The following is a 26,878-nucleotide window of genomic DNA, read 5'->3' on the forward strand; positions in this document are numbered from 1 at the left end:
TGATTGAAACTACAAACAAAATGCATTAAAGTATTCCAAAGCACACAAGAAGGCATTTGCGGTCTATGTTGAGTTAGGGAAGATATGAAATGAAAATATTTATATGTTGCTCTTACTTGCTACACTTTCTCCTTCTGTGTGCCAGTGTCAGCCATGAAAAATATTTTTATTTCAAGTCTCTGTGATTAAGAGATTAATAAAATTATTTACTTTACTTTGGTGGTTTTGTTTTGTTTTATTTTATTTTTATTTTTATTTTTTTTTAATATTTGCCATCTTAGTCATTAGCCTGGACCACAACAATGAGGAGCAAGCCCCAGAAGCTAAGCAAAAACTGAAAATGGAATCAGGCTGGTGCCTCACTAGCTTTCCCTTTCCTGTGGAGTACTCAATGTTCAGACTCATTTGGGATGCATTATTACTAAAGAGTTGCCTATTTTGTTCCATTAAATTAGGCTGCAGGATCTGCTGCACTGCCACCCATGTAATTTCTCCCTCAGGAATGCACTTAATGTGTTCTGATGTTCTGATACTTTGCCCACTGTGCAGTTCTTAAACAGCCCAAGGAGTTATAGACAGTCTTGTATACATTAGGAAGGATCTTATCCTTTAAATTCAGAATACAGAACATTTGCTTTTGATGGCTCTCTCGTGTTCTGATCTTTCCTTCTGGCACCTTAAGGTACTTGTGAGCCAGCTGGTCACTGCCAGCCAACTTCAAATAGCTCGGTGCAGGAAAATGCACCACTGAAGTAACTTAACCTGGTATCCTTGACTCTAAGTGCTAGATAATGAAGTAATTCTCAATTAGTTGTACTGATACTTAATTAATAAAGGTCCATCTAAGATTCACAAATCAATGATAAGTGTCTGCCCTCTCTTGGATACTTTCATTCCAGTCTGAAAAGCAAAATGTGTTTAAAGTGAAAAAGATTTCCTAGGCACAATAATTCTTACACAATCTATTCTTCTTTCACCTGCTGTCTTCAATCCTGTGTGTTTCCAATATATTGGATGTCAGCCCTACTGCACAGGGATGTGGCTTTAGGGTCCTTAGGAAGTGACACAACTCTGGTCCCTCATTTCATGAAAAGATCTTTCTTTACTGCGTTGGTAACTGGACACACAAGTGGAAAGGTGGAGGAGATTGTGGCTGTCCAAGGCTTTATAGCAAGAACTGTGCAGGATCATAATGGCCTTCAATAACTGAGCAGGGACACCATGGAATCAGCCACCACTGGCACAAACTTAAAAGGGTTCTGTGTTTCCCCAGGGCTCTGTGTTTTCCCTTGGAGAGCTGAGCAAGGAGAACACAGCATCAGCCATTAATGGATGCACTGAAAGGGCTCTGCATTTCCCCAGCTCCTGTGATTATTTTGATGATATTGGTTACCCTTAATCATAATGAGATGGTGAAAAATTAACAGGTTTTCCCAAAGTATCCATTCTTTTTGATGTCTGTGGGTAGTGTGGTAAATTCCTGTTTTAGCTGAGTTTTACTGTGCATTCAATGTGTACTATCTTCAGTGAATGTTATTTTCCACAAAATGAAGGCTAATCACAAAAAATACAAAGTGGATCTAGGACGTAAAATGATGAAGTCACCACACTGAGACTGCCTTAGTTCCTTGAGTCGGGCCATAACTGAATGGAAATTGAGCACTCTTATCAATAATACACTGGGGAAGTAACATCTGTTCTGAGATGCTGAGAGGTTGGTTTTTTTTTTCATTCACTAAAATATTTATTTCAGCTAAAAAACCCTAATCTTTTCATTGTCTCCAGAGGGCAAAATCATTGACTGTTATGTTTAGAAACTGTCTGTGAATTACAAGAGTCTATATAAAATGGAAAGAATGCAGATTGAGCAATTAATCACTTTTTACCTAATTTAAAATAAATAATGATATTATAGAAAGCTGTTGCATTAGCTCTAAAAAAAAAAGACTGATTGTTGGAAAAGCAGCAGGATGAAATTTCTTTCTCTCACTACAGGCTGGTTTCCGGCTCCTGCAGGCACAATAGCTTTTGGTGATGTGACAGTATTTTCTTCTAATTACCCAGTGTTGTGTTACACATGTTACATAAAGGTTGGTGTTCTTGGCCACTCATGTATAGATCCTTCTTAGATTTTAAGGCTAGAATTGACTGCTAGACCCTGGTTTCTGATAAAAGTTAATACTATCTCCCTAAATTCTCTTTGAACATGGAATCTTTTAAAAAACAGCCACTGTTGATTAAGGGCTTCAGGTCATGGGCAGTTCCTCAAGTGTCCAGGAAAATTTCTTGCTGTAGATAACTATTCTTAGAATAAAAATATAAATCCTTGCCTGGAGTTGGAATTTGCCCAACTGCTCATCCCAGCCGGAGTAGATTTTTTTGCACCAGATGCTATTGACTCGATGATGGGAATAAACTCATCTCCTCCTCCTGGATAAGCCAAGCATCTGGATCCCTGTGCTTTGTTTTCCATCCTGCAGGTCTGTGTTCCCCATCTGAAATAATTCATCTGTGCCCTCGCTGGCTCTTTGCAAGTTCAACATTTTTGCAGAAAGCTGATTCTGCTGGATGTCCCCTGCTAATATATCAATGGTTTAGGTACTGCTCTGGCCTGGGCTCCAGGTTCATTTACCAACAACTGCTAATGTCACAAAACATTCTGTGTTTTGTGTTCTGTGTCCATATGGAAGGGTATTTTGGTCAGACAAGCGCAGAATTTATGACGGAAATTTGAATTAAATTGTCTGAAAATTACCAATCCTTGATTTATACATATCCACTTTCTCCAATTCACTAGGGGGGAAAAAAAAAAATCACTGACTAATATTCATGGAAGAACGGGTCGTTGTGGGATGTTAATTGCAGAGGCATCTTAATTGGAATGACACTGCTCCTGCTCCTTTATTTTTTTTTTGTTTGTTTTTTTTTTTCTTCTATGTGCTCAGTTTTAATTCATTTTAAAGTGTCCTGTGTAGCTGTGCACATAAACCAATCTGGAGCTGTATGTTAGCACTCCAGAGTGACTGCTCAGTTGGGACTAAAAAACCAAAAACTTCATTATGTAACAGAGCCAAAAAATCTAAACTAAATTAATATCTTGTTATCTGTTGACAAATGAATTTTGCCCCAGTGATAATTTTCCAAGACCTTTAATCTTCCCAGCTCACAGGTCAGATTGGGTAACTGTGGCACAAACCCCTGTGTGATGTCTCTAACCTGGAGAGAAGGAAGCTGCTAAGTGCACATACCTTGGGGGTTATGTGCACTGTGGGTTGTTAGCAGGGAAGCTTTTAACCAAAGTAAGATGAGGAAAGAAAACCCAGAAGAGTGAGTGCCTGGTAGTGCTGAGAGGACAGAGGCATGGGTTTGTGCTGGGTGTTTTTTTTCTGTTTGTTTATTTTTCACTGGGGAAAAAACATAATTCCACAGAGTAAGATCTTTGCTTAAACCACCTCGTAGAGATAAAAAAAATCAGCAATTGCTGATATTTCATGCCAATTGCTCAGTTCTCTCATGGCAGTCTTCATTAGAATTCCACATACACAAATGATAGCATCCTTTTATCTGTTTACTTTCTTAAAGCTTGTTTTTGTAAAATGAGCAATTACTTAAATTGCTAAAGAAGATTTTTTTTTTTAAATACCAGCTGCATAATTGCTAAGGTGCTCTTAAATCTGTTTGCTAAAGGAAAGGGGCTCTTTCATGTGCTACTCCTCAGCCCTTCATCTGCAGGTTCTGAAGCAGCTGTTAGAGATTACTAAATCAGTGTTGAGATCTGAACACTGCCAGTGTTCAGAGAGAGAGGCTGCAGAATGGAATTGGTTACGTGTGTTTTATGTGACTGTGCAGATGTGTGCACATCCTTGGTGCTACTTTAGTACTGCATCAGTTTTAGTAATTGCCAGGAATACTTTTCTTCTTCTGAGCCCAAAGTCCAAAATACCCTACTTGGTTAATGTCTAATTTTGGCATGCTGACCTAAGGAATCCCAGAAATAAAATGTGTCTATAAACAAAAGCTTTTGACTTTCTCAATCACTGATCCCACTCCTTGGGCTAAAGAGTTGTTGTCTGGAGAAAATACTGACTTTCAAGGTGTAAAATCTGTTCCCTGTCATCTCAAGAGATTGCTTGGATGACAATTGGATGAATTGGATGCTTGGATGAATTGACAATTCACCAATCTTTTCTTTCTGCTCCTCTTTAGTGTGAGCTTTTAAAATGGAGAGCAGTGGGAGCAGGAGAATGGACACTCTGGGGGTGTAGAGCATGGTTGCAGCTGGCAGAGATCACTGATCCCAAGTCTGTAGCAGGATAGTTGGTAGCACACTGTTTATTTATTTACTCAGCAATAGGATCAGGAACATTTTCAAAGAATGGACATTTGTGTATCCCTTACTGGGACTATTAACTCAGGGAGGTGACACCAGCTCTCTCTGCTGTCCCAACATTGAAACTGGCCCAAGGCAGTATCCAGACCATTCTACTCACAAAAACAAGCACTCAAAACACAGAAGCACCCACTTTCTATATAGGGCCTTGTAGCTGAGCAATTCCAAAGGCATCTGGTGTGAAGTGCTTCAAGTGTCAGAGAAGAGCTCAACAGCTTCAAGTATCAAAAACTTCAAGTTTCATCTGTAGTAAATGATATAAAATCATCTGAACAGCCTTTCTTATGAAGGCAGTTTATTATTTATAGAGACCTTAAAGGGGATTGGGAGGCAGGTTGATGAAATGTCACTGCTTTCACCTCACAAAGTAATTGTATTTTAATGAAGTAAAGCCTCTCAGTTGAAGAGATGATGTTGGCTGGTGGGGGAATACAGACAAAATGTAAAGGAATAAACAGGAGAAAGAAAACAGGGTTTTCTTAGAGGTGTCAAGAAGAGAGGGAACTAATTCAAGGAACTGTGGTGAAGCTCCCAAGGTGCTTCACTGCCCTTGATGCTTCTTCCTCAAGATCTAAAGGTACTGTTTGTTCTCCCTTGAAACCCAGGAAATCAGTCCCTGAAGTCACGCCAGCAGAGGATGAGACCTGTGTCTCACTGGTGCTGGATGTCAGGTTTTATTTAAGCAGCTTTGCCTGCTCTTTGACAATGTTCAGATAATCTGGCTCTCACTGCAGTGTTTAACTTGTGCTGTTTGTCACGTGCAGGGCTCCAGCTGTACCTTGGTGGCACTGGCTGCTGTTCTGCAGCTGGATGACAGAAGTCAAAGCTCCAGTGTGTAGTGTCCCAAGACCCATTCTTCTTTAGGAAGTCACAAAAAAGGATGTGGCTCTGTATCTGACTAAAGTTTTGTTTTCTCCCTTTGCATGGTGATTTTTCTTCTATATCTTTGACTTAGAAGTTAAAATCTCCTTGCTTTTAGTTGTACTTATACTAGTTCAGTCAAGGATGCCCTGACTCCAAAAATTACTTTCTTAGCAGAATTTTCTGGGAATTAGTTGCATCACATAAAGCAAGTAGTTCACTTTCTCATATTCTAGGATTAGCCATTTTTAAGCACTAACAATAGAAGTTTAACATGCACATCTCCATTAGGTTCGAATAAAACTTATTTTGAAAAGTATCATGAGTTTCTCTGGTGAAAGGTCCATGTAAATTTAGGAAATGTGTTTAGTATTGCTGATAATAAAAGCCCAATTTCTTCTGAAGGGCTGATAAGCTACAGCTTGAGGGTACAAGCTTGACTTTACATATTCAATGTAAATTTTTTCTCATTCAGTGCCAGGAAGTCCTGCAAAGGGCAGGCAGACTCCTGCACCTTTGAAATTAAGTTTTCAGTATGACTGCAGTAGAGTTTGATTTGCAAATACAGTATCTGAGTTCCTTTAGTTTTGGCTTAAGGAAGCTGGTTGAGTCCTATATAACACCTACTAGAAATACTCTCTTTTCACTTAAACTGAGAGGGCAAAACCTCCAGAAGTGACATTGGGATTTTCCTAAATCACCCAAGACCTGAGCCAGAATCTGATTTTTACATATGCTCAAAACTTTAAGCCCCCTGATAATTTCTGCAGAACTGACAGAACATTAAACACATTGTGCTCTCTGTTTTCTTGTGTTTAATTCTTTTCTGTTCTTTATTGTATGGTGCATTTGCATGAAAATGGCATTTTGAAGACTAATCTGCTCCTGGTGCTAGTCCCTCACCTGGAGGCACAATCTCTGCTTGGATTTGCAATTAGTTACTGTGGAAATGATTGCTGCAGTGTCAGGGCTGGTGCTCTGCTCTTGGGTGGAAAGGGAGCAGCAGGAGCTGATGAATACTTAAACCACACAAGTTTTATGCAAGGATCTCTGCAAAATTACACACACTGGGGGAAAGATGAAGTTGAGAAGCCACACAGACTCAGTGGAATGGTCCTAAATTTGTTTCCATGCCTGTCCTGTCTCTCATCATGCTGGTGTCAAATTAGGAACCAGTCGTGAGGCAGAAGAAACTAAGTTTATTGGAACCTACAAGGAAATGCCCAGAGCTATTCTCAGACTATTTTAGCTTGATTAGGACACCTGTGGTTGGAGCAGGATTTCTGTTTTCTTGGGGAGGAAATCATCACTTCAAGGTATGAATCAGGAGCTCCTGAGGTATGAATCAGGATAAGAATGGTGGCTTGAGCCAGGCACCAAATCCACCTCTCAAACAGAGCAATACAGAACTGTATTAACATTGTTTAAAGTCCTAGAAATGTATTCAGGGAGAAAGCAAAGCAGATCTGGATTGAGGTAACTGCATCTTCTGGGAAAGTGATATTTTGTAATGCAGGTGTCTGTGCCAGCCCCTCCGTTCTACCTCTGCCCTGTCCTGGAAAGATGTAGCAGGTTACTGTGATGAAGTGTGGAATTGAATTCCTGTGAGGCTGAGAAGGAAGAGCTAAACTGCTTTTGCAGTTCCCTGAAGGTTTCCCTCCCTTATCATGAGTTGTTTTCTTAGTAACAAGTTCTTGGTTTGTGCCCTCCTGCCTGTCAGGAGGTTGGATACGTTTTCAGTTCTGTGGGTGTTCTAAGAATGTCTTTGGGAGAATTACCAAGGGCAGCCTTGCATGTTATATTCGGTGCCAAATACAGGCACAGGATTTTAGCGTGTGTGGAAAATGGTGTTAAAGAGGGAACGTCTCAGTCAGATCAAAGTGTTTAACTGTGATAACTCCCTCATTCTCAAATTAATTTTGAAGCCAATAAGTTTTTTTTGTTGTGGGTTCATTCAGTTTATGCATTAGGAGCAGGATTAAGGGAGATTCCTTCACAGTTTTCATGGAGATGAAACAGCCAGCATAAAGCAAAGCCACCTCCTTTCCTCCTTGTAGCATGAGGTGCCTTGTAAACACGATCAGAAACTATAAAACACGAGACCTGAAGCAGGATATGATGAGATGTTTCCAAGCAAACGTTTCCCAACATGTGCAACAGGTAGGGAGAATGAACAAATTGCTCCCTGGAAAACGTACCCAGATAATAGAATTGTTCTTGCTGACTTTGACACAGATGTGTGGGTGTGAGCTCCACTCACAGGGCAGGCTGGCAGTGCCCATGAGCTTCAGCGCCTGGGGCGGGGAGGGCCGTAAATCTGTGTGCCAGTATTTTGTAATTGCTAAATGAACTCTGATTCTCTGAGTTGCCTTTTATGAGGTAGGTACTTTGGAAAGTCTCCCTGGTTTGTTCAGTTTGAATTCTGGATGCTGTTGCATGGTAGTGGCCTGAGAGGTTGGCAGCAAGACATGTGAGAGCTGATAAAAGATGTCTCACTGTGCATCTGCATAGACAGGTCACATCCCAAAATAACACGGGGAACTTTGAAACCCAAACAAAGTGCTGAGGCCATTATCACATTGCCTTCAATGAGGGGACAAATCAATGCTTCATTCTCTCTGTCCTTTCTGAAGGTGTTTTTAGAGTCTTGGTATTTAGGAATCCCCTATGACTCGCTCTTGTTCCCTCCTTCCCTCCCTCCCTTCCTTCAGCACCCCCTGTCCTTTCGTGTCCCTCTCTTGCAGAGTGGATTTGGGGCTCAGGAGCCAGCACAGCTCTCCAGGGTTTTGGCTTTCACCTGAGACTTGGGGAGCTGCAAGAAAAAGCTGCTAATTAGAGAATGGACTTGCTTTCTACCTCCATGGCCTGTTCATCTGCAAGATAGGAATCTTTTAATTTCCTTGAGTGATTAAGGAGCTAAATTTCAAGCTTGCTTCTATAATATTGTGTCAGTTTGCTTTCTTCTACTTTGCTTTATTATCATCAACACTAAATAGCTATTTTACCTTCCCACTGTAAGTGCTGGAAGGCTGCAGTGGGAAAAGAAAGTAGCCAGCACTACATGCTTTGATGACTAAAGGAACTTAATAATCCTGAAGCTGATTCCTATAACTTATCATGTTCTTTGGGCCACACCTGTTGTGGGGGGAAAAAAAAAAAATTAGTTTCTGTAAGAATTAGGACAGTTGTGTCTGTGGGGACTCAACTGCCAAATGTCACCTTAAGCATTATAAAATTTGCCAAGAGATTAACATTAAGAAATGCAAGAATTTGTACAATTAGCATGAGAAAAGTGTGTGTGTGTGTATATGTGGAAACTCACTAAATCTTCTAAGAAATATGTAGGATTTATCCTAAAGCTACTCTTGGATTACCAACTCCAAGTATTAAATTGTAAGTAAACCTATTTTTTTTTCTTCACATCATGAATCTGCCTTCAATCATATTATAAAAGTCGCAATTTTAGATCCAGTTTTTCTGTTAACTTCTACATTTTAAGCTGTTTGGGTGATATTTTAGTGACAGATTTGTCTGTAAGACTGCAAACAGGAATGTAAGCTGCTACACAAGAATGTAAATTAAAAGCTGAGTTTTTAGTAAAGCTGAGTTTCTGAAATAATTCCGTCACTTCAGCCGTATAAAATGTAAAGAATAAACCAAAATGTTAATGAGAGACTTGATTCAAAAACTGGAAGCTTAGAAGCATTGATGAAAGCAAATTCTTTTAAATCAGGGAAGTTTTAAATGGATTTCCAGATCAGGCTTTACTGTGGAAATGATTTTGTTTATCCTTTTTATCAATAACCTTTTGAGTTCTGGCTTGCCAGGCAGGTGAGCTCACAGCACTGGTGGCCTCACCTCCTACTTCAGCAAAACCTGGGATGTGCAGCTGCTGGCACTAAGTGGGGAGCTTTTACTTTCTTTCAGTAGACTTAAAAAATAATTTTAGGAGCTTTAAGAACATTTGAGGCAGGAAGAATTCGAGCACTTCATAGAGATTTGACTTAATATTCTTTTTTTGAGCAGGGTTGGACGACAAGTGCTAAAATATTCCTGTCACTATATGGAATGTTCTTTGAAGAGAAATTTTAATTTTTACTGAGATTAAGATTGAATGTCCATTTTGCACAAGTTCTTCATTCTCCTCTTGCATTGTTCATTATAAAAGATTTAGATGGTTGTGAAGCTCAAGTAAACACTTGGAACTGTTACATCAAGACAATCTTGACATAACTTATTCAACATCAAATTACTGGTGTGTGTCTGCTCTTTAGACAGCACTCTACCTGTGTGAGCCCTTGATGGGCTCACTGTGCACAGGCCTATTGCTCATAAAAGAGGCTCCATCCATCTGTGAAGTGGTGAACCAGATGCTATTAGCATTTTTAAAAGAAATTCACAGTAATAGCACATTTTTGAGAGACAGAATCCCCAACGTCTTTACATTTTCTTTGAGGCTTCTGCTGTGTAAGTAAAACACTTCCATTTATCAAAGAGAAAAAACAATGTGCTGCACAAACCAAAACAAAACCCTTTGAAAACCGATTTTTGGAATAAAATGTATGTGGAAGCAATTAATTAAAAAATTATGATAAATCAGATAAAACCAAAAAAGCCCCAGTTCCTTAGGTCCTGGTTGTCCATCCTCTTCAGGCAGGCTGTGGTGGCAGCTGTGTGTGCTGGGTCTCCCTCCTGCAGTGAGCCTGACATGGGCTGTGCAGTTGTTCTCCCCAGGGGCAATGGGGATAATTTGCTGTTCTTGAGCAGTGCCTCATTTACAGAAAGTGTCTGACCTTTACATGCTTAAGAAATACTGAGTGTTAATAGGGTTTTTAAACTGATCATAAGTTCCATGGTCACCCCTGTTTTCCCTAACTTGTGCTTTGCCTGCCTTTGTGCTATTTACAGTGTCAGAAAAGTGTTTCTAAGTGGGTTTTTTTTCTGGCTTTTGTTCTTCCACACGGTTGTACAGCTTCATTTGGCTCTCCATTCCTAATGAGGGCACGTTTGTAAGGTCACAGAGGGAATACAGCTCTTCACACACAGGCTCTGGTTTGGCCTTGGAAAGCGCCTGTGATTTTCAGCACTGTGTAAGTTCCACTTAAATCAGTAGTACCTAAACCTTACTTTAAAATAGGGTGGCTGTGATCTCATCCTTGAATTCAGGTGCCTTTCTCATTGCTCTGATGGAGAGGAGAGCGAATCTTGGGCACACTGCGGCAGAATCTGACTTTTCCTTCTGGGTCACAGGCAGAGTGAAGAAAGTCCTGTACCAGTCTGAAACTGCAGCAGGGTGGTTCTAAGGAAGAGTATTTTGGATCAAGCTTAGTGTGTGTGGGAAATAATACCAGGAAATTTGTTGGTGGAAAACTTTAGCAGGCTTTGGGTGAGATGGTTTCCAGGACTCCATTATTTAAAAACTGATGCAAATACCTCTTGCACTCAAAACATGATTAAAATCTGCTCTCTGCCTTGTCTAAGTAGTTGCCTTCTGCAGCTTTAGGTCTTCATTTCCAAGTTCCTTTAGGTCTCTGCCTACTGGATTGATTTCTTTATTACATTCAGAGGCAAAATGAACTGTACCTCCACAGCACTGGCAATGCAGTCAAAAAATAGATGATGTCTGAGAGCATGGCTGCTTCAGGTTTAGTGTTCATCTGCCAGCAGGTAGAAATTAATCTCTGGTTACTCAGTCAGTTAGCAGGAGAGCATTTGGCTGTGCTAAAATTCAGCTGGGTGAATGAGATGAATCGTGAGTGTTGTGGGCTCACACAGGTTTGGGCTCACTGGATGATGTAGTAGATGATCATAGAAATACCACCTGCTTTCAATATTTGCTGATCTATGAAGCCACTTTGTTCCTCAGGTGTCTAAGAATATGCAAATACGTGTATTAATGGCTTCTGTGTCATAAAAATGGCAAGTTTATAACTTTGCACTTTATAGAGCCTGTAGAATCTAGTTAGCAAACTGTACCCTGTTGGAAAACAAGATTACAAATCAATTACTCCTTGCTTGACACAGATCTCTTTCCTGAGATCCTTGTTCAGCTGACACTGAGAAAATGAACATGCCTGGGAGTGTGACCTATTATTCAGAGAGAACTGCAGGCTAATAGCAGTTTTGATCATTGAGAAATCTATTATTTTTTTGGCCTGCAAGACAGCCTAAATGGCCCACTTTTATAGAGGAAATTTATAGGTTTATAAGATCTAACATTCAAGCCTTTCTTATCAGGGAGTTGGAAGCCAATCCTAGATGCAGAAATACAGGGATTGTCACCAAACCCCTCTCCCTTGCTGCAGTTTATCCCCTAGGGGGGCAAAATGCAGAAGAGCCAATTTCTGGAAAGCAACTGCACCATTCCTAGCAGAAGTAATTTATCAAAATACTGCTTTGAAAAACGGCAAGGATTCAGTGGTACTGAACCCTCCTTGTAGTTTATGAAAACAGAGATCAAATCTAATTTGGTTAGTGAAGTTCAAAAGCTCTTTCCAGAGTCTCAGAGCAGACTTCAGGCTCACAGATATTCTGTCTGCCTTGAATTTTGAGATCTAAGTGGAGGGGGCTGGCCACGCCATCAGGCTGTGGGTATCACTGGAATTGCCATATGGTGAGTCAGCTCTGCTCTTAGAACTTTTGTTTTTCAGTGTGTGTATTTTTCTGGCAGAGTAATAATGCTTGGAGATTTACTGTTTATTTTTTCCCCTCAGCTTTAATATTGCAGCAGAAATCTATAGCTGACATTCACCATGTTATTAAGCAAACGTTTCATTTGAGCCATGATTTGTTTTTTCTTTGAGTGACATGACCATACTTTCTTTTAAAAGTCAGTGCAAATAAAATATCTGGTTTTAATATGACTTTTGTTTTTTCCTTTTATTTTTTTCCCTCTTTTCTCTGCAATTGAGTAGGGAAGTCACTTTAGGTCCTTGCTATTTAGTATTCATTTGGGGGTGGTGTCTGCAAAATCCTCTTTTTATAAATTAAATGTGGCTCTCATATAACAGGCACTTTGAATCTAACACAAAATCAAAAGAAGTTAGTAATGAGATTCTTGTTGCATTTATACACCCATTGTTGCTCCTTTGAGGAAAATTTAAAGCAGACTATTTTTCTTCTCCTCAGTGTTGGGCTTTGCACGTTACAATAGAAGCATTTTTTGGTCTTGCATTACTATTTCTTTGCAATCTTGTGAAGACTGGTATGAACAAGTCTTCTGTGGTTCAAGAATTCTTGTCTTGTATAGAACTGGGAGCATCAGACCACTTCATGTTAGTTTCTGAATATCACAGCCCCTCAACCTGAATTAGAGGTGTTTTTAGGTCATGGGACTACAGGTATCTACACAGAAATAAGTGTAGATATTTCACTAGGTGCTGCAAAAGCCTGAATCTTACATTTCTGGTACATAAGAGCTAGAAAATGTTAAAGTACGTATGGAAATATATATTCATCATAATACATCTTGCTTTGACTCATTGGTATGCAACCACCAAGTAATTAAATGTAATTGAAGTACTGTGCCAGAGGAGGTGTGACCCAAAAATAATTGCTCCTTGTGTTCTGCTCTGCAGTGTGGTCTAGGAGCTGAACTGAATTGTGTGTTTGACCTGCACAAAATGAACAGCAGCTGCCATTTTATCACACTACACCTGCATTTTAAATGCTGCTAATTAGTCAATATTAAACTAATAATGAAGCAGCAATAGACACTACTGCATATATTTAAGTGAATATTAAATTGTGTTGAATGTGCCTCATATACCCACATACCATAGAGGCAAACAAATTTCTCTGTTTTGTAACTAAGAGCATTCAAGTTTTCCATGAGTTCTTTCAGTGACGTGAAACATCTCTGAATTTAGTTTTTCTGTGGAAATGCTGGTGGAGCAAACCAAATAATCTTCTATAATTAGTGAGCTGCTCTATCTACATCCTCTGTGTAATTCTCATAGTCTGCATTTGTTAAGATGTCTCAGGCTAAGTTTATTAATTCATTAAATTGGATGTTCTTGTTTGTGTTGTGTTTGAGCCGATGTCAATAGGAACCTCCTGTTCTGCCACAGTGAGTCCTAGATTGGACAACATTAGACATGTATTTAAAATGTAGTATATTTTCAGTTATGGGTTGCTACAAATGATGACCATCACTGAATTTTTTGGAGGCTGAATTAAGGGTATTTTTATGTCTTGGGACTACAGATATTTAAACAGAAATAAGTGTTATCTATGCCTGTTGATCTAGAAATAGAGAAAACTTCCTCACTTTGGCTGTGTTCTCACTGGCAAATAGCAAGGCCCAGACAATGGATCTTTAGAGCAAAGCTAATTACTGCTAATGACCCACTGATCCCACTGTCCTCCTTCAGAAACACTGAAGCACTTGTTGATGCGACTTACATCAGTCAGTGTTTCACTGGGATGAAAATAGCCTTTCATTCCACTGGCCATGTGCTTTGGAGGGGACTCCCTGCAAATTGTTGTAGAAGGAATCCAAAGATAGGGTGGTTTGAAAGGGATTTAATTACAAGGAGTCACAAATGGTTCATTGCCTCATGGAAATGAGCAGTGTAATTGCAAATCTAATCTGTTCAGCCTGAAACTTCAGCAGCCTTAATGTCTGCAGTGGAAATTGCATAAAGTCCCTTTCCAAGGTAGCCAGGTTGATGCTCATTTGCTTGATTGATATCTTCCCCTTGGCCACATATCTGTCACTGAGCAAATACTTATGACTCTTGTTGAATTAGTTGAAATAATGATGACTGTGTTGTGTTGCTCTGGGAAGTCAGGTGATTCCAATGACGACTCTGAAATATTTGGAAAGAAAAAAAAAATCCTAGTGCTGCCCTCAGAGCTTTTTCCTAGCCTATAAATACTGGAACTTTATGCTGTATTGTAGCTGTAATGCAAATAACTCCAGAATTAATATATCCAGAAAAAAAAATTGTAGTGAAAAATACATATGACAGAGTGGCTTTTGAGTACAGTATGCCAAAAAGGGTGTCAATTTTACTTGGCTTTATCATAATGCACAAATTGCCTTTTAAAGAAAACTACTGTTTCTTGAGTCTGAAAAATGTGCTTTAAAGTTTGTTTTGCTATTTAAAGCATTTTTTTCCCCTGTATTGTTACCTTCCTCTGCTGTGATTTAGCTGGATTTTGCTGCTTCTTATTCTTAAAATATATGGGCAGGACGTGGACAAGATCTGTCAGTGTAAGTCTTGAGATCTTAAAACAATTTTGGAGTGGTGATCAAAAGAGGCAGCATATGCTTCCAAGTCACTTTGGATTAAATATGCTACAGTGTCTAATGATTTCTGAATGTCAAATTTGATACTAAAGTTAGATGGGAAACGAGCTTCTACTCTGGGGAAAAAAAATTAAAATTTCCTTGAAATCTTCTTGAATTTAAACTGAGGTGGTGCCAGTTGTGTAGCCATGGGGCTGCTGGGTCATGTAACTTGCATCATTCCCTGATTCAAAATTTCCTGAAGAATCCTTTACTATTCCAACAAAAAACTCCAGCATGCAAAAGCAACCAGTGTTTGCTTCCATCCCAGTTTCCCCAAGTCCTGTGACTTAAGGCTGTAGAGTCCTTAGACATTTACCCTGTCTAGAATATGGTCACTAATAAATGTTAAATTTCCAGATTGGTTTTTGAAATGTAGTGGAGTCTTACTCCAGTATTCCTTCTGAATTAAAGCCAGGCAGGGATAGGTGAGCTCCAGAGCAATCAGTAACTGGCATCTGAAGAGCAGGAAGTCCAAGTTTGGTCTGTGTTTTATTTAATTCCTGTCAGGTACATGAGCATATCTGTATGCCAAGCAATGCCACACATCACCTATTGCAAGCCAAGACTCCTTTGTGCAGGAAATGTCACACATTATATAAATCACTAAACTTGTGTAAGGCTGGAAAAATATCTGAATCTGGCTCTCCCCTATCCTGGACAAGAAAGAGGCTCTGGAGTCTCCTGGTTATTCTTGAAGTTCTATTTTCAGCCCAAGACATTGCTCTTAAGCAGGATTTCTTTGACCAGTGCAATTTGCACAAGCTTGAACATCGTGATAACAGCTTGAGTTTATCACTGCCCAATTATCTCAGGCAAGAGAGAGGCATTCTTGTTTTGTCACTCTGTATTCAGTGGTCACTAAAGGCTCAGGGAGCAGCACACCTGCACACTCTCTCAGAAGTCCAAACTCTGCCATAAGAGAGGGCTTGCTAAGATCAGGGATAACATTCTTTTTCATTTTCCTAGCCTGGCACGTTGCTTCCCATTATTCCCTGCTGATCATGGCATCTGGAATGAGTTTTTGGTCTGCATGGTACTGGGAAAGTCCAAGTAGAATGGGCTGAAGAGGTAGGTGTGAAACAGAAGCCCAGTGCTGTGATTTACCTTGTCACGGCCAGCCTGTGTTGTCCTTGCTGAATCATTTCTCTGAAAAAGTCAAGGAAACTCATGGCTCAGAAAAAAGGGAAGACTAAAAGCAGAATGAAATAGTGACTAAATGCCATGGATGACCACTGCAGATTTCAGGCTGTGCCCTCTCACTGAAGGGTCAGAACTGTCAGTGCAGGAGGTGCCTGTTGGACACCCTGGGCGAGGCCGAGGTGAGCCCAGGCAGCCCCTGCTGGGTGTGTGACCCATGGGAGCACTGTGTCCATAAACTGCCCCTTGCACAGCCTGGGGCAAAGAGGGCAGAGGGTAAGAGCAGTGTCTGCACATCCTGCTCAAGCCTGAAGCCTTGGAAATGTGTATTTCTGCTTTTAGTCCAGCTGTGGGGAGGCTGCAGGCTCTGCTCCTCAGCTCCCCTGTGCTTTGACAGGGCAGCATTGATTTTATTTCATTTCTTTCTATAGATCTGTACTTGCTGTGGCCCTAAAGCTCATTGACTCATGGTGTCTTCTGAGGGGAGCCCTCCCACTTTCCACAGACACTTCTTCAAGTGTCTGCCACACTCGAGAAGTTTTTTATTAAAAAAGGGAAATTAAAGTACCTCATTTCCAAATCTGGAGCGGGGCAATGCATGTGGAAAGATTATGATCATTTGATAGTCACTCCTCGGCCTCTTTGCTTTTATTCCATAACCTGGGGCTTTCATTGTTGCACATTTTGGAAGGAAAAGCAATTTGGAGTCAGCATAGAATTTGGATGATAATATGGAAAATCCCTCTGAAATACTGCAGTGGAGAGGCACTGCAGGGAGATGAACCAAAATTGTGTACAGAGGGCAACTGCAGGTTTTTGTAGCCACCAGAGCCCAGTTAATAGACCATGGTCAGGGACAGTGCAGGAGAGCAGGGATGGTGTTACAGGCCATGCCTTCCTTAAGGGAAGGGCTATTTTCCCTGGGATGAACTTTTCTAAACTCAGTAACAGCTCAGTGGCAGACAGTTCCCTGTTTTATGCTTCCTATGTGCTTACTGTGGTGTCATAGTGGAGAATTTTCATTGGGGATTGCTCAAAAAGATGTCAATAGTTTTTTTTTTCCTTTTTCTTTAAATTTTAGAACATGTTGATGCTGAGAAAACAGGGTGAACTACTTCTGCCTTTTTGATAAATTCTTACCACAACATTTTTCGGTGCTGTTTGCTATTCATGGCAGTGAAATCGAGCCTCTTCTTAGGGGAAGACTCATTACTATAAAACTTGATTACATAGTGTTTGTAGCAGAAATATTTTATGGGTCAGCAGGAAAATAACCAATTATTGCAGACTTCTTGCCACAGAGCATGGCTGAGTTGCTGTGTTTCATCAGGTACAGCGTGATGCAAGCTGCTGGAAGCCATTCAATCATCCCCATAAATTAGACCTTCTGCAAAAGGAATATTCAAACCCAGTATTAGCTTTTTGTATTTGGTTAGAGGAGACAAAATATTTGGGTTTAAAGCCAACACTTAATAATAATAATATGGTTTATGTTTCACTTATAAACACATGAAATCTAAATTATTAATAAACCTAAGCCATATTTTCAAAAGTGATCTTGATATGTGAGGTTTAAAATCTCAATGGAAAGGAGATGATTTTGTATTTCTGAGTCAATTTGCTCCAGATCTTCAAATATATTTGGGAGCCTCATTGCTGTTGACAGTAAGATAAGGTTTTAATACCTAATTAGGTAACAATCTTTGGATGAAGTTCTTACCTGCAGAAAAGGTAAGTTAAAATCTAGATTAAAAGGAAAAAGCTTGTAACTTATGGAAAAACCTACTTGTAGCCAGGTGTAAAACCTGACTTCCTACTCATACATAAGTTATGACTTAAGGCAGTGCCAGAGCCTTTGCAGTGTTTTATTGGATTATAGTGCTCAATAAAAATTGCTTTTTTTTCTACAGCTCTGGCAGAAGGGAGTTTAAACACTGAGGTTTCAATGGATGTCACATAATTTTGTCCCTTTTTATACTTCCTCAGCGTTGCATCAAGGTGATGTCCTGGAGACAAAGGGGGTAGGGATTCCTCCTGCAGGTGCCTTAGAAAAGGCTGAGGATTCACTTCCCCCACTGGAAAGAAAGCCAGTCCAATATTAACCAATGACCTGATGTTAATAAATTGGTTTAATTCTGGTAGTGCAGGTAAGTATTTTAATTCTATGAGGTTTTTTTCTTTTGCTGTGAAATAATTGTGTTGTATGGAATGACTAAATAATTCAGCTGGATCCAGGGATAACAAAACAGGAAATCTGAAGGTTATCAACTCTTGGGACAATATTTTTCCTACATTTCTTTCCTAGGACTTGTATTTAGGGACACAGTGAAGCTCACTCTAAAATTTGAAGTGTGATTTAAGACCTGGAAGCTTCAAACAGACTCAGTCCCTGGGTGAGGGATGCTTTGTTAAATCCAAAAGTTAATCCTCCAGATGCTCCCTCCCAGAATGTATCGATTTTCCTTTAAGGAGCTGGCATGCATCCCTGGGAAGAGGTCTTTGCTCATAAACCTTGATCAAAGGCATTCTCTGTGGTACATGCAGGTAAAAATTCTATGGAGTCTTTTCTGTCTAAACCACCAGACTGATTTATAATTTGTCTACACAGTAGTGGAATGATTAGGCAAAAATAAAGTAGTAAACAGTGAAGATTTCTTTTTCTTTCTTTAAGTGAATGGGATTTGCCCAAGAAAATAAAATGAAGCAGAGACAACATGCAGCTGATGGCTCAGTTATGCACTGCAAACCCTCTAAATTGAATTCAGGATAAATACTTATGTAAGAGAAAGTATAAAAGCTTTGTCATCATCAGTATGCCACAGTATTAAATGAAAACTGAGTTTCTGGTCCTCTGGAGCAACAATGAGGTTGCACTTCCACAATTCAGTCACTTCTGAGAGCATTATTTGTAAGGTTTACCATATTCCTGACAAGAAGGACCCTCAGTGGTAGGAGAGCATTTATTCCTATTTAGGAAGGTTTGTACACCTTTAGCATCCATAAATCTCAGTTGCATATTCCTCCTCTTGCAGAGATCAGGGCTAATACTCCTTGGGGAACTTGAAGGGGAAGAAAAAAAATTTGTTTTTCTTCTGTGCACTACATCACTTATTTTGATCAAACAGTAAAACCTTTGCAGGGAATCATTTACAGTTTCTTTCAGGAGACAGGTATTCAGCTCCTTTTTATATGTACCAGTCTTCTTTATCCAGTCTATAATTTCACATTTATTTCTCAGGTTTGAGTGCAAGTTCACTTTCTGCAAACTGTGGAAAGACAGCATAGAATATAATTTTAGGGATTTTGAAAAGGAAATGCTGAATATTTTGCCCAGTGCAATGCAGGCTTGTAGATCCAACACAGCTACGAGAAGTTCTTGCAGTTAAGATGGATAAAGATGAGCACTGAGTAAAAGAGAAGTTTGGAAAACCCACCTGCATTAACAAGGTCTGCGAGTAAAACAAAACTACCGGAAAAATGAGAAGTTAATCAACCTATTTGTGATAATCATTGATTGATGTGAGTGGTGTTTCATGGGAGGGGGTGCCTTGGAGTGGAAAGCTGTTAAAGGATTTCTGTCAGTGCTGCTTGCAAGTATTTTTCTCTCTTGATTTTTAAAGCTGAGTCTTCTTAGCTACCTAATTTTGGGAAAATGCTAACATAGGTAAACATTTGAAAAAAAGAGGAAAGTTGTATTTGAATCACAGCCTGGATATTTGTAATTTGTTAGATGTTTGAGTCACAAGAATATGAAAAACTAAGGAAAAAAAAATGGTTCAGTTTCTCGACCCTGCAGATTAGAGAAGTCAGAGAAACCTATTGTTCTTATTTCTTCTGAACCTGTTGCTGTTCATAAAACACAGCACTGCCAACAGATGCAGCAGACCATCTCTAACGTGTTTCCAGGGTATTTTTAATTTAGGTACCATTAGTAAGCTCCTTTTGATTTTCAGCATAAGAAAAGCTAAGGAGACACTATGATAAATGCTGCCCTAGAAATACCTGGTTACTGGGGAGACAACTGAAAACTCCTCAAGGATAACTGTGGTATATAGAAAGGCAGGAGAAATCTTAGCCTGTCACAGCTGATGGTGAAGTTTTTAATTTTTATTCTACCCATCAGCATTTGTGTTTTCGTATTGAAGATTTTGTCTCTCTTACCTCCTAGGCTGCCATCTCTGTTTTTACAGCTTTTAAGAAGAACTTAAAACATGCTACCTTTATGGTTGGCCAAAATTGCAATATTAACAAGGAAGTGTGAGTGAAAATGCCAGTACAAATGACATGTATTGCTGTCATTCAGGTTTTGAAGTTGTTACTCTCCTGAATGAGGAGTAGCAGATGCTCCTGTTACCTTGAAGTGTCTTTTTCTAAGCCTCAGTTAAATCTGGCATCATCTGTTTCCCAGCCCTACAGACTTAATTTGATACCAGGCACATTTTTATCCCATCTGAGTGAATGTGAAAATATGAAGAGGAAAATAGTGCCTTAGGGGAGATTTTCTATTTCTGGAAGTAATCTCCATTGATACATTGTGTGAGCCTTCAGAGTAAGGACAATTGAAGATGGGGAGTGGGTGATTCCTTTTTTTTCCCCCTATTTTCCTAATTTTTTTACAAAAGGCAGGACAAAATGAGCAACCTTTGTGTAGAGAGATCCTGTCTTGAGAAAGTGAAATGTTTTATATATAGGCTTTTATTCAAAGGTGAGCAGACTGGATTTTTGTTTTGTTTGTTTTTTCTCCTTTTTCTTCTCAGTATTACTATAAAGAGGTGCCATTGCACATGCCCCCTTATGAACTGATTTGCTAAGTGGTGTTGCTCCATCTACAGTCAACGTGGCTCTTGAGCTGAGTTTGTCATGAGACTCCAGGAGAAGTTAATAAAATAGAAGTGCAGTGAAGCTGCAGGGTACCACTGGTTGAGTTTGTGGCTGTCCTGAGAAGTATCTGGTGTTGCAGTGGGAACTCTCCATTGAAACTCTGGTCTTTATACTTTTAGCACCATTGCTCCATTCATCTGGAAGCAGAAAGAAATGCTGGAATTCAAGTCTGTGAGTTGTTAGTCTTGGGTTGTTAGTAACTCTAGCATTTTATTAGTGGCAAAAATAGTCATCAGTAGAGTGGTGACCTGCAAGAGCCAGAAACACAGAGAAACCAGACAGACACAATAATAGATTTTAGAGAACCTTCCTTACAATCTTGGCCATGCAATTTAATAAGCAAATGAAAAGCATAGTTTAGTTCAGTACAAAAGCGATACATTTTTCATTACAGAACTTCTGAATTCTCTGGAATGTAACTTCAGAGGCTGATGTCTGATATTTCAGGATTAAGGTTTTACCTTGAAAGCTGCCTCACAAGGCACTGACTTTCCAGTAAAGACACCGAGTTAAACTTATGTCTGAGTTTAAAAGGTAATCTCTGTGGTTTGCAGATGCAAACCTCATGTATGAAGATAAGCTGGCTGTGAAAAGGACACCCTCTTGGAAGAGTAGAGTATTTTCATAACTTAAGGCTTTTATTTGTCTAAGGGAAGTGAATGTATCCATTTAGCTGGAAAAATCACCTCAGTCACTTTAACCCATAATGTTCTCCCAAAGCTGTGCTTTCTGTGCACTGTAGGCAGCTGAAAAAAATAAAACCTACTACAGTCTGTAGCTGTTACCAGTCTCTGTAAACTTAGATTCAAATTGATATTTGCCCTACTGTAAAGCACCCAAAGGGCTGTTGGGTGAAACACGGTTGTGTTCCCAGCCTACTGGGGGCTCTCTGACTCTGCTGTTCAACGCTCAGGCAAACAACATCCAGGAATTTGCTGCAGCTATAATTTGAGTATAGTTTCCATTGATTAGTGGAGGTTGGACAGAGAGCACAGTGATGCAGATATTAAAGCTGGAAAATGAGGTTCGAGCCCTGCTGTCAATAGCAGGTGGGCTGTGCTGCTGTATCATGATAATGCCCTTGGATCATAATGAAACAGCCATTGATCAGCTGAATTGGGCTCTTTCAGAGAAAAATGTAGCTAGGTGGTTAAGCAGGCCGAGATTTACTGCCCGAGAACGTCCTAATTTTGGAAGTTCTCATTTAGAGATCATTCAGGAGCCGGCATGAAGCTGGAAAGATAGAAATCAGTGGATGCAGGTTCCCAGAGTGGGAGCAGTGTCCCCTCCAGAGCAGGTTCAGCCACTTATCCAAACACAGTTCATCGACCAGACTGTTTGCAGAAGGAAATTGCTCACCCAAGCTGACATCTGCTTGGAGGGCTCTAAAGATCATGGCATTAGCAGTTTTCCAGGCTGCCTTTTGTTGTTTAAAGCAAAGTTCTGATCCCAACACAGGTGCCCTCTTTGTGGCTGGTGCTTAAATATCTACACTTGAAACAATACACAAAGCACCTGTATTATCAGAAGTATTTAAACTTTTCTAACTGGTGCCTCAAGCTATTTTGAAAACATGCTTAGATCCTGCTGTTGTCAACATGTTGTAGTGTTTTCTAAATAAGGATTCCTGAAAATAGGAACAAAGTAAAGAAATGCACCCTAATACAGTGACCCTACTGTGCTGTTTTATGGACTGGTGCATGTGGATCACCATCTCTGATGATTCAGCTACTAGGTCACGTAGAGCTGCTGATGTTTTTGTCTCCAGAGGTCACTTTCTGAGCCTCAGCCTCAAAACACGTCAAAGGCCCTGGGATTCACTGGAATGTGCACACTGGTACAACTGCTAATTTCCCATTAGTGAAGTCTCCCTCAGTAACAGATGTTCTTTAAGAACATGGGTTCATCCATTCAAAACCTTGTGCTGCAAAAGCATATTTGAAGTTTTTTTTTCTTCTCACGTCTTCTTTCCCTCCTTATTAAATTATTTAGTTGCCTTAAATTTATGTAATTACTGTCTTTTATATCTCTCCAGCACCTGCAATTCTAATTTAAAAAGTCTTAGCAAATTTGGTCCATGTACATGCTGCAATACTTTCTTTTGTACATTTACAGTGTAAAGCTTAAATTTTTACCTTGGACTTCTGAGTCCAAATTATCAGCCAGTAGAAGTTCATGTGACTGTCCCTGTCTTGTCCTAGTTTCTGCTCTTCCACAAAGCAGGGTCACAATGCTAAGGCAATTTTCCCACTAGAATTGGATGCTTTCAGACAGTAATCACAGTGTGTAGGTGACAGGATAACATAAACGAGAAGTCCTGGGTTGTCCTGGTCCTGTTTGGGTTAGCTCAGTTTGCAGTCTCACCTGAGGTGTCTGAATCACAGGCTGTGAAGGGAAAATCTTCTATAAAACATTCTTTTGTTCTGAATTGTGGTGCTCCTTTCTTCTGAGTCAGCTGGAAGAAAAACACAGGAAAAAATCTTTTTTCTGCCTCCTGATTCTGGCTCCTCTGGAATCAGTAAATGCAGAGACTCCTGAAAATGAAAAATAAGGAAAGGAGAGTTTGCCCTTTTCTGTGTATCTAAATCAAATAAGGATTATACTCCTTCTGGGAGTGTAGAGGACATCATAGGGGAGATCTGGGATCTTTCTGTGATGGTTTCCAGGGTAATTCAGCCGTTCCTGTTGTTCCTGTATAAGGTTCATGTTGTGAATGCTGTGGGCTCAAAGAGGCAAATGCAAAATTCCTCAAATAAGTCATGCTGCTATCAAGTGGCAAGGCTTTAGAAGGAAATTTATAAAAAATTCTAAAGAGTGAGGTTGTCTTCCAGCTGCTTTCCTTTGTGGGCTGGTACTAGTGCAGCTTGGTTAGATCCAGAGACCTGTGCTAGATCTGTGTTCGTGTTGAGACCATTGTTTGTTCACATTGGACTATGTGTGTCTCTTCTGGTCCTTTAAAAGTAATTTCCCTGTTGCATTTCCAGAACTCTCTGGACTCCTAATGCTTTTCCTGAGCCTGCAGTACTTAAGTGTAATAGCTTGTGCAGTTAACATCTGAACCCGAGTCCTAAAGCATTTGAGTTCACTATATTTAGGATGGGAATGCCTGCAATTTATTAGAAACTTACATCCCAATTATCAAATCTGGTTTATTTTCTATTTCCCAGTAGTTTTTCATCTGTGCTTGTGTGGCAAACCTTAGAGGAAAAATAGAAGAATAATTTTTGAAACATGTTCTTTGTGCTCTTTGTCTTTGAAAGTCAGAAATCTCCACGGATTCCCTCACTCATTTTACTTATGTCTTTATTCATACTTTAAAAACATCTCTCCATCTTTTAGCTGTAGTGACAACTTCTGGAGTATTATTCTCAACTGCCCTGAGATTTGAAACAGTTTCCAATAGCTGCTACTCTGTTTACAATCCTTCATTTCAACAGAAACGCTCAACTACTACAACCCAAATATTTGTATAGAAAGAAACATCGGCAAACTCAAGATAGATTTTCCCAAAGAGATAATGCAAAATTGCATGTTAGCCAGCAGCAAGGGAGGGTAAGCAAAGTCTTTGCCTGACACTTCTGTGAGTGCTGCTTGTGTCTGACAGACTGGATGGGCTCCTGCTGGTTGGGAAATAAGTGAGAGGTGTTAGAAAACTCTTTCTTGGCTGGGTAAAATGACAGAGGGCAGACAGAGCTGCTGTGCTGCACACAGGTGAGGAGCATTTGAGGTGCGAGGAGTGTTTTCTGCTCTGTGAGTGTGCAGACAGAGATGGATTTCTTCTGGAGTCTCACAGAGTGCCCCAAAGCCTCTGGGACAGCAGGGGATGAAGGTGGGAGTCACAAGCCAGACCTGCAATTCCAGAGAATGGTTTGGAGGTGGCTGGGGGGATGGCTTGCCCTTGCAAGTGCCCCTCCCTCCACACTTCTGCAGTGGGCATCGGGATTTGGCCTTTGGGTTTCACGTTTCCTGCAGGAGCGTGTGCTGCTCGTGTGCTTCCACCACATCTGCACCTCCTCTGCTGCCCCTCAGGCACAATTCCTCCCTCCAAACACATTCATCCATTTGGCTGGAGCTGAGATGGAGGAGTTGCTGAGTTTTTCTCAGCTGAATGCAGGCTGTGGCTCCAGTGAGAGATGTAGGGATTTAAGCAGCTCATAGATAATGAAGATCTATTGGATTAGTCAATTGGTATTCTCAGAGAATGCAGAGAAGAAACACCAAGTTTTTATCCTAAATATGTGCATTCCAATGTAGGTCTGCTGTAACACTTGTTTTGTTCTTAGCAAATGAACCAGTCCTGGAAAATGGCATTACCCCATGTTAGTAATATCAGTTCCTTACAAATTTTGCTTTTACAATGAAATTCCCTTTCTCTTGCCAAAGAAACTTCAGTGGAAATTGGACCTTCTCACATTTAGGAGAAAATAAATTAGTGATAAGTAGTTGCTCAAAGTAATCATACAAAACACTCCTTTAGAACCAGCTGCTTCCAGGCCAGAAGTGAAACTGTCTTGTTCCACTATAGGAAATTACCCACAAGAAACATGACCCCAACAACAAGCTAATACATCTGTCTGTGTCAGAGTTAAAAGCAGGGGGGGGAAAAAGGGCTCTTGGAGGCTGGAAAGTACAAAGCAAATGTATGTTACAAATCAGCTTGACTCAATGTACTTAACAAAATCTTGCCTCGTTATCAACATGGTTTATTAGATATGCAGAGCTACTGATTGCTTTTTGACACATGAAAATACTAAACATCATTGAAACATCTTGGTTCAGAGAATAAGACAAGACTTTTCATTGTCAGTCTCTTCAGATGTTGTTTGTTTTAGCATTTAGATTTATAAAGAAAGATGTTTACTGGGGTGTATTCTCTGAGGGTGTCTGCAAATTTCTATGCAACTTTTACCACTCCTAAGAGTAATTCACACATATTTAATGCAGCAAAACTTTCTCAGTGTATGAAAACAGCTAAACCTGCCTTGCTCAAAATCACATTTCTATATATTGTTCTAGAGAGAAATATTTTGAATAAATTTGCAGAATAAATGAGTGGTTATCGAGGGAGTCTCCTCTATGAAGGAATTACACAGGGCAAAACTGAAACTGTTTAAAATCCCTGTGAGTGATTCTGGCCCACCAAAGCCATGGCAAGGTTTAATTCAGTCACTCAAGTGCTCCATTGCAGCAGCAGTCACATTCCACAAGCAGGTTGGACAGGGCTCTCCTAGGCATTGCCTTTTAGGCTCAACTTTGTCCTGTCTCCTGTTTGCTAACAGTTCTGAGCAAATTGGCTCTAATTACTCCAGGTAATTTGAGTTAATATGTCAGCTCCAGGCTGCTAATCAGTCGGCTCTGCATGTGTTCCTCAAGGATTACAAGTGTAAGTAAGAACCTGGGTTTGCTGCTCATCAAAATACCTTATTCTCAGCATCTGTGCATTGTTTCACTGTGGAGTAGAGGCTTCTGGCTGTGGGACTTCATTTCTGGTAGCTCTAAAGGATTTATGTGTCAGGGCATTGATTCAGCAAAGATACTGCCTTATTTTAGACCATCTGATTCCATTTTAGGGCAGGTGTTTCTATTCTGAATAATAGCATTTGATGGAAAATGTCAACTATAGTTATTCCTACTCAACATAAGTCTGGTTTCTACTTCCTGTTTGACAAGTTCTCTGTAATCTCTCTGGTAAAGATATAGGTAGTGTGAGATGGATACTTGCAGAGTTTGGGGAAAAGAAATTAATTTGGGCTCAATCCTGCAATCTTTGCTAACATAAGTGATCTTATTGAAGGCACTTACTTGTTAATAAGGTCCTAGATTGGGCTTTGAGTCCAGCCTTCAGATCATGAACAAAGGAGTATTTTCTTTCTTTGAAAAACACCATGATCAGAACAAAGGGCAAATTAAATAGGGAAATGTTCCTTTTTGCAGGACCTCAGGTTTGTGTTATTTCAGCTGACATCTGCACAACACCAATTGACAAAACTCCACTGACTGGTGTAGAGATGGAGAGAAACAACAGATCAGAGGCTTTTCATTAAGGTGCCTTTCATGCCCATCAGTGAGTCAGCATTGCCTGCAACCCTGAAAACACCAGCAAAAAAAGCAATAAGATCCACCCAGGAGGGTTTCTGATGATGCCTGTGCAGTGAAATGAGGCAGTGGGTGCTCTGCTCTAGTGTCTGTCTGAGCTTGTAAATCCCTTCAGTACAAGTCAGTGATGTGTGGGGGGTATTTTGGGAGTTGCAAGAATGAGGAAAAGATGTGAACCAGCTGGTTTGAACCCAGTCACAGCGGGACCCTCACAACTT

The 26,878-nt window shown here is 40.1% G+C and overlaps 1 protein-coding gene across 22 annotated transcripts in view; it reads left to right on the forward strand.

Moving 5' to 3' along the window:
* The window catches only part of RBFOX1 (RNA binding fox-1 homolog 1), a 1,132,467-nt gene that overhangs the window by 17,305 nt on the left and 1,088,284 nt on the right, over positions 1–26,878 (forward strand). Inside the window, exon 1 of one of the 22 annotated variants that reach the window (XM_069030271.1) lies at positions 15,553–15,614. The exons of the other annotated variants lie outside the window; for them this stretch is intronic. The gene's annotated coding sequence lies outside the window, so the exon portion shown is untranslated. Of the gene's footprint in view, positions 1–15,552; positions 15,615–26,878 lie in introns of those variants that run through there. 22 annotated transcript variants of the gene reach the window in all.

The sequence above is a fragment of the Aphelocoma coerulescens genome, chromosome 14 (genome assembly GCF_041296385.1).
Source record: "Aphelocoma coerulescens isolate FSJ_1873_10779 chromosome 14, UR_Acoe_1.0, whole genome shotgun sequence".
Lineage (NCBI taxonomy): Eukaryota > Metazoa > Chordata > Aves > Passeriformes > Corvidae > Aphelocoma > Aphelocoma coerulescens.